This window comes from Cornus florida, unplaced genomic scaffold, assembly GCF_030987335.1.
Source record: "Cornus florida cultivar Cherokee Brave unplaced genomic scaffold, ASM3098733v1 CherokeeBrave_3.0.0_Hap2_Chr01, whole genome shotgun sequence".
Classification (NCBI taxonomy): Eukaryota; Viridiplantae; Streptophyta; class Magnoliopsida; order Cornales; family Cornaceae; genus Cornus; species Cornus florida.
In genome coordinates, this window is record NW_026775571.1 from 95,882,943 (window position 1) to 95,897,675 (window position 14,733).

A 14,733-nucleotide genomic window follows, 5' to 3' on the forward strand; every position below is an offset into this window, starting at 1 on the left:
TATTATTTTGGGACAGACAAAAAAATGAAAACATGACACTTATTTTGGAAGAGATGGAGTATTATCTTAAATAAAATATTATCTTTTAGCTTTGGCTTCATTAGTTGGTATGAGCCTTAATTCTACCATAATCTTTTGGCGAATGCCACGACAACCACCACACTAGCCCGGGCCGGAGGCAGAAAAAAATATTTGGGGGGCCAAATTAGTTAATATAAAATTAATTTTAAAAAATAAAATAAGATACTTGTAATTTTTTTAATTCATTTTTAACATTAAGAGCATGTGTTTATAGATGATATGAAAAGAAAAATATAACAAATTAAGAACAATTGAGGTTTTCAAGTATCAACTGTATTTTTTTTTCTCTCTCTAATTCATAACATATAATATATATGTGTGTGTGACTGTGTCTATAAATAAAGTATGTTGCAATAAGGATTATCATAATAATAGTTATTATTATTATTATTATTATTATTATGTTTTACTATATTTTGAATTTATTAAAGCAATAAGTTTATTCAAATGTGAAAGGTCATAAGTAATTTCATTCACAAACTATATCTATCAAAAAATAAATAAAAAATTCATTCCACAAACCACATTCAATAATCATAAGGTAAACCATATATAGAAATTTTTTTAGAATTTGGAAAAGGCAAGATTTATTTTTTATATAAAAAATCACCGTTAGTAACTATAATAATATATATATATATTTTTTTACTATATTTTGAATTTTTTTAAAGTAAGATACGAGCTTTAATTTTTATATAAAAGTCACTATTAGTAATTATAATTTAATACCATAAATAGGGTTCTATAAAAATTTTGAAGAATCAACTTTAGTTTTTAGAAAAATTACCATTAATTTTTATATAAAAAAATGATTATTAATATATATAATTTAGTAATAGTAGTCAAATTTTGCAAACCGCCCCTGACGAAAAATGACAGCCCTTTAGACAATCCTAGACGTTTAGGAACACGTTTTGCACGATAAACAATCCTAGATGTTTAGGAACACGTTTTGCACGAGATCAATAAACAATTGTTGGCTTGGCGTTGGCGGCAACAGGACCGTGATCTTGTTCGTGGCGGCCAATGGAATATGGATAACCTTCCTGTAGCTCCATGTAGTGCGGGCTGAATCATTTGACGACTTGGGCAATTGCAAAGGGCCCCTCTAAACAATTCGCTCACCAGATGAATTTAAAGTGGACCTCACTCTAAATTTTTTATATAATTTTAATAGGTTTATTTTGAGTGGTTAGGTTTAAAGATTAGTTGCTCGATTACTTTACCTATTTTGTTTTTCATTCAAAAAGACTATTTTTAGGTCTTAAATTATGTTGAGCCCTCTCACCTATTTTGAGTATTCTAGAAATAAAGAATTTAATAGAATTAAGATAATGTGATTGGGACAGTCACAACATCTACAGCAGATATTTGGACATCCATGATTTTTGGATGAGGCTCGATTTGTGCAATTTCAATGTATATCTTCATATTGAGGATTTCCAAGATTGAAATAATGATGTTTCAAAATTCTTATTTAGTCAATTTCAATGTATATCTTCATATTGAGGATTTCCAAGATTGAAATAATGATGTTTAAAAATTCTTATTTAGTCCTATCAAAAGACAATTATTAGACGGGATAAAAACACTCTACTATTTGGCAAGATCTCAAAAGACTTTAATATATTCTCCAAAATATGTAGGTATTATGTGATTTAATTACCATGACTTAATTTTTCTATTTAATTAAGTATTGATTATTTGATTAAAACAAAAAAAAAAAACTGTTTGGCATTTTCCCTCCAATTGCACCAAGCTAGATAAAGGATTAGCCTGGCCTCTGGTATTGTTTTATTTGGATGGTGTGAACAATTGGTCTAAATGCTAGCTGCATCCTTCATGCCAGTTCCTAAAGCACGGACGGGATGAAACCGGTCCATGGGTTCCCAGCGGTAAAATGCCTACTTGCTAAAGCGGTATTGTTAGACTTCGAACCCAACTTTATCCAAATCTTGTCATTTCTTTGGTCACACGAACATTGAATATACCTTTTTCGGTTGTTGTTGTTGTTGTTTTTTTGTTTTTTGTTTTTTTTTTTTTTTTTTTTTATTCATTTGAGGATACTTTTGAGTAATTAGCTGTGGAAAAAATATTGGTCGAGCAGACATATGATGTCATCAATATGTTCACCTAATCAAAATACAATATTTTAGTTAGTTGAGGGAAGTTTTTATATTTAAGTGCCATCCGTTACAGCTGATATGGATCAATAAAAATCATCATACCAGATAGTTGGGAGCAATTTTTAAAAATAGGTGAGACCAACTTCATAAAATGGTATATTTTCATTAATCATGCATAGCAAATCACTATATGCTGGCGCACTGCACATCTTCCCGTTTCATTAAATAGTATATTGTGATGAGAAAGAATAGTGGTATGCCTAATTCACCTAGTATCTGATTTTCCATGAGTGATGCAGGGTTTCAGTACATATCAATTATACCAGTAAGGAATGATGTCATAGGATTCAATATTATTTTCTATGGTGACATGGAAGAGATTTGGTTAGAATTTTTTTTAAAAATTTATTGAAAATCTAATTTCCCTACACATAAAGTTGCAATTATTTTTCTGAACATTCAAAATTTTTTAGGAAACATGAACACCCGTTTGAAAAATCACTTCTCGTACAAAACTTTGAGGAAACATAAACACCCGTTTGAGCATTGTAAAAAGCACTTCTAGTACCAAATTAGTGCCTTCTTTTTTCTGATTGGGACACCCCTTGTATCTCCTTAGTCACATTTAAAATCGCCCCGACAAAGAAAGTAGTGCTGTAGTTAAAGATTCCTTTTTTAGGTAAAAAGCTCCACATTTATCTCTTTTGTATGGATGTTGTAATCTATACAAATTTATCTCTTTTGTATGGTGTTGTAATCTATGTTGACATATATATATATATATATATATTAAGAAAAGATCCCGTGTGATGCACGTATTAAATGTTTCGTAGATAATGTGATAAAGTTTTATAGAAAATAAAACAGTCAATTTGTGATAGATTTTATAAAAATTATTTTATTTTATTTAAATATATTATTGTTTAATTATATTTTTTTTATTAAAAAAACTCAGATCATAATGGGTGCCTGTAAAGAAAATTCTTCCTCTCAAAGTCAAAGCCTATGAGTGTAGCAATCCACGAAACTCTTTTAAAACCTCTTTTTATAAATAGGTAATTTGTATTAGAGTTTTTATAGAAAATCTTAAAATATATCTTTGTCTAATGTATTATAATTTTATTGAAAATAAAATAGGTAATTTGTGGTAAAGTTTTTCTAGTCTAATTAAATTTTCTTTTATTAAAAAACTTATAACAAATAGGTAATTTCTGTTAGAGTTTAATAGAAACTCTTTTAAAAACTATTTTTATATCAATTAATAAATCTTTTTATAATTTAATAATTCTTGTCAAATTAAAGTAGCTTTTATTAATAAAAAAAAAACTCATAATAAAAGTTAGTTTATGATAGATTTTTAGAAAAAATATTTTATTTTTTATATCAATTAAAAAATATTTTTCATATTAATAATTCTTGTCTAATTAGAATTTCTTTTATTAAAAAACTTATAATAAATAAATAAATACGGAATTTGTGTTAGAGTTTAATATAAACTCTTTTAAAAATTCTTTTTATATCAATTAATAAATATTTTTATTTTAATAATTCTTGTCTAATTAGATTTACTTTTACTTAAAAAAAAACACATAATAAATAGATAAATTGGTAATTTGTGTTAGAGTTTTATAGAAACTCTTTTGAACCTCTTTTTATATCAATTAATAAATAATTTTTTATATTAGTAATACTTGTCTAATTAGATTTCCTTTTATTAAAAAAACTCACAATAAATAGATAAATAGGTAATTTGTATTAGAATTTTATAGAAACTCTTTTATTATGTAGATTTAAGTGTTTTATAGATTTTTTTTTATATATAAATAAATAAATACTGAAACATTGAAACACTTTACACATTTAATAATAGTATAGATTAAACTCTTTTATATTTTGTTAATTTAAATTTTATTAGGTTAAAAAAAAAAAAAAACTCTTTTCATATCAATTAATAATTTTTTTTTATATATAAATAAATATATACTCAAACTCTTTGCACATCTAATAATAGTATAGATAAAAACTCTTTTTAATAACTACTGAAACTCTTTGGCAGTAATTCTAGATTTCTACGATTCTCAATTTTTGTACCACTTTCCTCCTTCCATCATGCCTCTATTTATAGGCTTCTTGGATTAATAGGATTATGACATGTGTCCTTTTCTGATAATGACATAATTATAACTAGACTGGCCGGTTATATTGTGATAATTATCCATAAAAGATAACTATTCTTTTTATATTAAACTAAAAATAAGAGTTTTATATAAAATATGATTGATATTATTAGGTAATTTTGTAATTAATAAATATTTTTGTTTTAATAATTCTTATCTAATTAGATTTACTTTTATTAAAAAAAATTCTTAATAAATAGATAAATAGGTAATTTGTGTTAGAGTTTTATAAAAACTCTTTTAAAACCTCTTTTTATATCAATTAATAAATAATTTTTAATATTAGTAATACTTGTCTAATTAAATTTTTCTTTATTAAAAAATTCATAATAAATAGATAAATAGGTAATTTGTGTTAGAGTTTTATAGAAACTCTTTGTCTACTTTTATTGAAAATAAAATAGGTAATTTGTGATAGAGTTTATAGAAATTATTTTATTTTCTTTAAATATATCCTTGTCTTATTAGATTTAATTTTATTAGGAAACTCATAATAAAAGATAATTTGTGGTAATGTTTTAGAAAAATTATTTTGTTTTATATATAAATTAATAAATATTTTTTTATATTAATAATTATTGTCTAATTAGATTTTCTTTTATTAAAAAATTCATAATAATAAATAGATAAATAGTTTATTTAAATTTTATTATTTAGATTTTAGTTTTTTAAATATTTTTTTATATAAATAAATAAATACTTAAATACTGAAACTCTTTGCATATCTAATAATAGTATAGATAAAAACTCTTTTTATATCAATTAATAAATATTTTTATATATAAATAAATAAATACGGAAATACTGAAACTCTTTAGTAGAGTTTCTGTATTTTAATCTTGAATTCTGGATTTCTAGAATTCTCAATTTCTGTACCCCTTCTTCCTTCCTCCATGTCTCTGTTTATAGGCTTCTTGAATTAATAGGATGATAACATGTGTCATTTTCTGACAATTACATAATCATAACTGCTGATAATTATCCATCAGAAATAACTATTCTTTTTATATTGAACTAAAAATAAGAGTTTTATATAAAATTTGATTGATTTTATTAGGTAATTTTTAGAGTTTTATAGAAATTATTTTTACAAAAACTATTTTTATACCAATTAATAAATATTTTTTTATATAAATAAATAAATACTGAAAATACTAAAACACGTTGCATTATTTTATTAGGTAATTTTTAATTAATAAATATTTTTATTTTAATAATTTTTGTCTAATTAGATTTCTTTTTATTAAAAAAATTCATAATAAATAGATAAATAAGTAATTTATGTTAGAGTTTTATATAAACTCTTTTAAAATCTCTTTTTATATCAATTAATAAATAATTTTTTATATTAATAATACTTGTCTAATTAGATTTTCTTTTATTAAAAAACTTATAATAAATAGATAAATAAGTAAATTGTGTTAGAGTTTTATAGAAACTCTTTAAATATATCTTTGTCTAGTGCGATAGAGTTTATTGAAAATAAAATAGGTAATTTGTGATAGAGTCTTATAGAAATCATTTTATTTTCTTTAAATATATCCTTGTCTAATTAGATTTAATTTTATTAAGAAACTCATAATAAAAGCTAATTTGTGGTTGAGTTTTAGAAAAATTATTTTGCTTTATTTATCAATTAATAAATATTTTTTATATTAGTAATTCTTGTCTAATTAGATTTTCTTTTATTAAAAAATTCATAATAATAAATAGATAAATAAGTTAATTTAAATTTTATTATGTAGATTTTAGTGTTTTAAATATTTTTTTTATATAAATAAAAAAATATTTAAATACTGAAACTCTTTGCACATCTAATAATAGTATAAATAAAAACTTTTTTTATATTAATTAATAAATATTTTTTTATATAAATAAATAAATACTGAAATTCTTTGGTAATGTTTCTGTATTTTACTCTGAAATTATAGATTTCTAGAATTCTCAATTTCTGTACCCCTTCCTCCATACCTCTATTTATAAATTTCTTAAATTAATAGGATGATGACATGTGTCCTTTTTCGATAATTATATAATCATAATTGGGCGGGGCCGGTTATATTGTGATAATTATCCATAAAAAATAACTATTATTTTTATATTGAACTAAAAATTAGAGTTTTATATAGAATGTGATTGATTTTATTAGGTAATTTTTAGAGTTTTATAGAAACTATTTTTATATCAATTAATAAATATATTTTTATATAAAATAAATAAATACTAAAATACTGAAACACTTTGCATGATTTTATTAAGTAATTTTTAATTAATAAATGTTATTGATTTTAATAATTCTTGTCTAATTAGATTTATTTTTATTTAAAAAATTCATAATAAATAGATAAATAGGTAATTTGTGTTAGAGTTTTATAGAAACACTTTTAAAACCTCTTTTTATGTTAATTAATAAATAATCTTTTATATTAACAATACTTGTCTAATTAGATTTCCTTTTATTAAAAAACTAATAATAAATAGATAAATAGGTAATTTGTGTTATAGTTTTATAGAAACTCTTTAAATATATCTTTGTCTCGTGTGATATAGTTTTATTAAAAATAAAATAAGCAATTTGTGATAGAGTTTTATAAAAATTATTTTATTTTCTTTAAATATATCCTTGTCTAATTAGATTTAATTTTATTAAGAAACTTATAATAAAAGCTAATTTATGATAGAGTTTTAGAAAAATTAATTTGTTTTATATATCAATTAATAAACATTTTTATATTAATAATTCTTGTCTAATTAGACTTTCTTTTATTAAAAAATTCATAATAATAAATCGATAAATAGGTTAATTTAAATTTTATTATGTAGATTTTGGTGTTTTAAATATTTTTTTATATAAATAAATAAATACTAAAATACTGAAACTCTTTGGCAGAGTTTCTGTACTTTTAAATTCTGGATTTCTAGAATTCTCAATTTTTGACCAAGAAAGGTTAGCCAAAAAGCTGACCCAAAAAAATTTAGTACTACCCTTGATCTTAGTCAAAAGGCCGAGAAGGTGTGATTATTATTTCTTTAACTTTATAATTTTATAAGAAAGTTTCATGTAATTATTTTTACTTAAAACCAATGTAGGACTTTGGAATTTAAATTAAACTCTTTTTATATTTTGTTAATTTGAATTAATTTTAATTTTATTAGGTAGTTTTGAGTTTTATAGAATTTATATCAATTAATAAATAAATACTGAAATTCTGAAACACTACTCTTAAATACTGGATTTCTAGAATTCTCAATTTTTAACCAAGAAAGGTTAGCCAAAAAGTAGACCCAAAAAAATTTAGTACTACACTTGATCTTAGCCAAAAGGCCGAGAAGGTGTAGCTCTATAGTTTTATAAGAGGGTTTCATGTAATCCTTTTTACTTAAAACCAATGTGGAACTTTGTAATTTGAATTAAACTCTTTTTATATCTTGTTAATTTGAATTAATTTTAATTTTATTAGGTAATTTTGAGTTTTATAGAATTTATATCAATTAATAAATAAATACTGAAACAATGAAACACTTTGCATATTTAATAATAACTTGATCTTGACCAAAAGGCCGAGAAGGTGTGATTATTATTTCTTTAGCTCTACAGTTTTATAAGAGGGTTTCATGTAATCATTTTTACTTAAAATCAATGTGGGACTTTGTAATTTGAATTAAACTCTTTTATATTTTGTTAATTTGAATTAATTTTAATTTTATTAGGTAATTTTGAGTTTTATAGAATTTATATCAATTAATACTGAAATACTGAAACACTGAAACACTTTACACATTTAATAATAGTATAGATATATGTCAACATAGATTAAACATCCATACAAAACAGAGAAATGTGTATATATATTAAAATTATTTTTGTTTTAAACGTAAAAAAGATTTTTTTTTTCTTTTAGGTAAATTTTTTTATTTTTTATGTTTTACTTTTTTGGTGTTTGGTAAAAGTATAAATCGAGGTTGATGTCAAGTCTATCAAGCGGGACGTGTAAAATAATTTGTTGAAAATTAATGAATAAGTTATTTTTGTTGGATTTTAATATTTGTTTTCTTCGTAAATATTTTACAACAACCAAATATCAAAAAATATATATATTCTGAAAAATATTTTACATCCAAACAAACTAAACATGTTTTATTTATGGAAAAGATGTTATAAAGGTTAAAATGTTATTATTACATGTTATTAAACATACCAGTGTAATTTGAACAATTTGCAAATTTCAGTTTTTGTATTTATTAAACAAACTTAAATGAATGTAGCACTTAAAATTTAGATATTATAGTGTTGTTTGATAAAACTGAAAATTAAATACTAATTTTTTATAAAAATTGTAGTGTTTAAGTGGTAATTAAAAAATAAATATTTTTAATATCTTTTGAAAATTTAGCGTTCAACATTTAGTGATAAGTAATGTCCCCGTCACTTAAAAATTTAGTGACAAATGATATCATTGTCACTTAAAATTTTACTCCATTTTAAATGGCGCTGACTGTTTTCAGTTATATTCAAATTGTGTAATCAAATGCACTTAATAGAATAAAGTACTTAATCTTTTTAGAAATAAGCGTTGAATTGAGTTATTAAACAATACCTATTATACGAATTTTCATTTATTAAATTCAACATTGAAAATTTTAGCACTTACAATTTGGTGCATGAAATTTTGAGAGCTTAATAATTTGAAGTTATATTTGACGCAACCGTAATACAACTCTACTCATTTATCCCATTTAATAAATGGACAATGTCGCTCACTAGACAACACATTTAGTTATCTATTTAACTTGTTAAAAATAAATGGGTCATGTAAACCATTTATTAGATTAAATGTAAAATACAAATAAACATAATGAAACAATGATAGAGTATTTGATCAAAATTATGAAAATAAAGATAATTGGAACTTGATGTATCTAGTGATCCCGAGTTTCAAAATATTTATTCTTTTACTGATTTAAGTCGGGAACTAGTTGTAAGCAAGAAGATTGAGTACTACCATTTGGTTGACAGATTGATTCGTCTTGTGTTGACTCTTCCTATTCTACAGCAACTACGGAGAGGGCATTTTCAGGCATGAAATGTGTTAAAACAGCAATGTGTAGCAAGATTAGAGATGAATTTCTTGCTGACTGCATGACCATCAACCTTGAACAGGAGCTTGTTTGAAAATTTGACTTGGAGTCTTTAAAGACTCATCGAGCACAACTTAGATAGATATTTTGTAATATTTGAATTCAAATATTTATCTTTATTATGTTATAATTTTTTTTATTTTATTATTATTTTTTTTTGGCTTAAGAAATTTTGTTATTAAAATTATGTTTAATATTAGCCCACCCCAACGAGAAATCCTAGATCCGCCCTTGAATATAATTACAATAAAATGATAAATATAATATTCATATTCGGTTTATATTGAAATAACAAGGATGTCCATAGTAATTAGGTTAAAACATGTTACAGGTTAATTGAGTTGAATTGACATAATTATGACACGATTAATTAAATAAGTTTAATAAGTTAAAAACATTTTGAGGTCCTAAAACATGAACACTATTATGATACGTTTAAAGTGGTTGACATGATTATGACATGAATATTATAAAAGTCAATTGAAAGCCACTAATTTTGTCTTGTTCAAGTCTTATTGGAGGTGATGCCCTAATTTATGGCCATGCCTAGGGATGGTAACGGGGCAGTTTTGGCCGGGTATACCCTCCCTTGAGCCAGCATCAGTTATAAACCCCCATTCGTCCTTTTCAAAACCACCTAAACGGGGGCCTTTCTACCCTATTCCCTACCCCGTTTAACTTTTTCACTCCCATGGGCACCCGCCTTACCCCTATTTAGTTCTAAAATTTCTATTTCTTTTTTAATTTTTTTTCCTCAAATACAATTATATGACTATGAAAAAATTCATAAAAATGGGTAATCAATGATTTAACACAAAATTCAAAGGTATGAACGTTCTTAGTTCGTAGGGCTCTACGGCTCTCTTGAACGAGTGAGAAAGTGAGTGAATGGTGACCATGGATTTCTAAAGCTAACCATATATACTAATAAAATAAGGGTAATTTAGTAATTTATCTACTTAAATGAGGCAGGGCAGGGTGGGGTGACCTCCCCTTGATCCCGCCCCAACCTGCGTGGGTTTTCATTAATAAAAATCATTTCTGCCTAAATAAGCTAAATAATCATCCAAAATCGCTATAAACGGGGCAGGGTGGAGCGGGTACCTGCCCCCACGGGGCAAATTGTCATCCTTAACTAGGCCTTTAAGACTTTAAAATCAAACAAAAGTTGATAAATAATTAAAACAAACATATAACATCATAGATAATCGACCATTTTGTCACATTATTGAACTAATATCGAGACCTTATAAGAAGATTTTAGTGGGTATTGACGCTAATATACTAAGTCATTTCTAGCTATGAAACATCGACATAGTTGCAATCAATTAGACATGCAAATGAATATATCAACTTTATTCAAAATTTTAACGTGTTTATCGAGTTGTAATTAACTGAAATCATGCATAACCGAATCATGTAATAATTATCAAGGGCCTTATGAGTTATGGCCAGTGATATCTCCTTTACCTTCTAGAGTAGATTGTGAGGGTTTAAGTCTCCAAATGAGCAAATTGGGTGTATGAATGATGTGTATGAATTTCTTGCCAATAAAAAAAGGGGAAAAATCACAAAACCCCCCTATACTATCATTTTTGTCCAAAAATTCCCCATAAAAATTAAAGACCCCCTGAACTATAAAAGGTCATTAAGTTGCCCCCAAATAGGTATAAAATGACAAAACTACTCTTATAATTTAATTGTTAAATTCAAAACTTATAATATTATTATAAGATTAAAAAAATACCCCTCACCTATTTCTAAAAATTAATTTTGTGAAATGTCAAAAAGATCAAAAAATTAATAACATTGTTTTATTGGCTCTCATCCTCCTTAACCTCCATACCATATCCCTCTGCATCTCTCTTTCTAACTTCACTAACCACCATCACCACCACCTTCTATCATCTCTTCTTTCACCCAACTTTAACCCTTCAGTGAATCACACCCAAATCCGAAAACTAACAACTTTTTCTCTCTCTATGCTTTATTAATCCAGCAGTTATATAAATATGCTTTTATGATCAAGATTCAAGAAGTATTTGATATTGTCAAATTATAAGAAATTAAGACAACTACATATATATATATACTGCCATAACTATGGCTAGCCGAACTCAAAGGTTATTGGAATTACAGATAGCATTAATGGCAAGAAGAAGAGGTTTAATATTATTTACTGAAAAAAAAAGAGGTTTAATACTAGTGTTGTCAAGCATAATGGGTTTGGTAGTTAGCTTAGTCTCAGACTTTCTATGAATGATGGTTTTTTTTTTTTTTTTTTTTTTTTTTTTTTTTTTTAAATTTGGGTAAAGTACAGTCACACCCCTTGAGGTTTGGCAAAAGCATACACAGATGAAAGTTACCCATTTTTTGGACAATGACACCCCTTCAAGTTTCAAAAGTGGGCAAAGAGACCCTGACAATGGTGAATTGACTTTGTTACCCTTTGATATAAAATTGATATTTTAATTGAATTAAATACCATTGGATCGAACCCAAACCCAAACCTTTCTACCTTTCTCTCTGTATATATATATATATGTACACACACACACACACACACACACTACATAATTGCTGCCGGACGAACCCCTCAGCCGCTGCCACCATCATCATCCCCAATTCACTGACCACCACTACACATAACCCAACTCCTCAAAATTACACCCACATATATCTATATAGATATATAAAACAGACAAACATATATAGATATACACACACATATATATATATGTATAGATATATACACACAAAATTACACACACATGTATATAGATATATACACATAGATACAAAATAGGGAGCCAAACAAGATCTTCTTCACAACCGAGCTCATCGCCGTAGTTCCTCATCACAGCCGAGTCCGTCGTCGCTATTGCTGCCATTACACCGCGAACTGCCGAGAAGCTCATAACCGAGCTTCTTCTTTCCAATTGGTGCCGCGCCACAAGGTCACAACCCATCTTCTTTCTCGCCAGTTCTGTCAATCAATCACTCGGCCAGAGACGCTATCTACTTCGAGTATGATCTGAATGAACAACCTTCGCCAACTAATCCGATGACAACAACCCGATCAGTGTTGGAGGACCCACAAATCCTATTCTCACCGACAGTGGTTTATCCACCGTCATATCGTAGCCCAATGGTGTCTGTGACGGCTACACCAACTCAGCCGACTAGGTGCAGGCGGTGACACACAACTCGCCGACCTCCCAACCCTCTCCGATTTGCCTTTTAACACCCGATCTCTTTGATTCACCTCCCAACCCTCTCTGATTGGATCTCTTCGTTGTGTGGGAGGTGTGCGGTGTCATCGTCTCTCTAAGAACAACAACCCACCTCCGAGAAACTTAACCTCCAACCACTCTCCTCCACTGCAGCCACCACTAACAACGACGGTGACAACCAATTTCACGGTTTTACCAGGCTTACCCTTCCGTCCGGTTCTTGGAACATTTATTCACCATACGTTTCGATGCCGATTCTCCGTCGCTATCAAGTTATGGGTACACTGCCACCGCCCTCGTCAGTAGCGGGAACGTTTTCTCCGTCACCGAGTACCAATGTTTTCTCCCTCTCTCTTTGTATGTATGTATATATAAGGGGCTATAGCGTCATTTTGCAAGGTATGATATTTTGTAATATATTTGAATTTAATATTGAGGAGTAATTTTGTCTTTTCATATAACTTAAGGCCTTGTTTGGATGGAATTTCAGAAAAAAGGGTGTCATTATTAAAAAATTGAGTACCTTTTATCTGTCTGTCCTTTTGCCAAACCCTAGCAGTGTGGCTGTACTTTACTCTTTTACCGTTTTTTGGTTGAATTATCATCCTTGCGGTACCTTCCGACACCGTCCAGCAAAGATTGACCGAGAGAGAGTCGTTAAACGATCAGGTCCCCGACCGAGAGAGTCGTGATGGCCGCTGCGATAGTCTCGTCGCAGCAGTTGAGAGTGAACGGCGAGATCTCACCGATCAGAATTTCGTCGTTGTCGGCAACGGATGTTTGGTCGGCGAGAGAGCTGGATATGGCTCCAATCGCCGATGAGGCCGAGGAGTAGTATCCGATCGACGAGAATTCGGTGCGGATGAGTTTGAGTGTGTCGATGGAGAATTCTTCCCATACATATACAAGGATGTAAATTCACACACCAAGTCCGGGGTATATATATGTGTTTGTAGAATCACGATGCATATATATGCGTAGTGAAATACCATTACATTAACTCAACCCACCATCCTATGCAGCCACACCCATCTCATCTTCCTCACTTATTCTCTCTCTGTAAATTCGAAATACATTAGCTCTTGATTGTTTATTGCCTCTCCTCTGTTTTTAACTTTTTTGAGCAGAGCTTTGTTTGGCTCAACTCAGAGCGTGAATTTGGGGATGGGTCTCTGCCATGGAAGCAGAACAGAGCATGTCTTCTTTATAATACTTCTCTGTTCATGTGAATGCGTTGTTTTCTTTAATTTTTTCCATATGGTTTTACTTCAAATGTGTCACTAGAAGGTAATAGATCATTAGTAGATTTTAGAGAGAGAAAAATGGCATCTGGAAATGGGTTCTACCCAGTTGAAGGTTTCAATTTGGATTCCAAGTGTCTAATTTTTTGCGAATAAAACTGCTCACGATGCTATATTTTCACACAAAATTTCCCCGTGTCCAATTTTTCTCTACAACCAAACAAGTCAACACAAACTGATCAAACACGAGACGCCTCTGGACAGTGTCCATGCCTGCGTCGGTGGCTGCGTCACCCTTTGTTTTGAGGATGAAGATTCGGATAGTTTTGTAATTTTATAATAATATTATAAGTTTTAAATTTAACAATTAATTTATAAGAATAATTTTGTCATTTTATACGGATTTGGGAACAACTTGATAGATTTTGTTAGTTCTTTAATTTTGGTAGAGTTTTTTTTTTTAAAGAAAATAATAGTAGAAGGGAGTAATGTGATTTTTTTTTTTTTCATGTAATAACTTCTAGTCATTTATTGACTGAGTCAGCCTCGAGGGTCTTATGGTGCAAAGAGAAAATCTGAACTTGTTGAAGAAATGTTACTTCTTGGAAAGCGAATGATCAGTTTTTGAGAATGGACTTGAATTTCTTTTAGTGCCCGCTTTAGCCTATCACATGCAAGTTGCCAGTTGCAAGTTGCAAGAGGTCTTCTAGTCCAACTTGTTCAACTTTCCATATCA

The 14,733-nt window shown here is 27.8% G+C and overlaps 1 pseudogene; it reads right to left on the reverse strand.

Moving 5' to 3' along the window:
* Nucleotides 1-7,647: 7,647 nt before the first annotated feature.
* On the reverse strand, nucleotides 7,648-7,721 carry LOC132282449 (U2 spliceosomal RNA; annotated as a pseudogene).
* Between the last annotated feature and the right edge of the window lie 7,012 nt (nucleotides 7,722-14,733).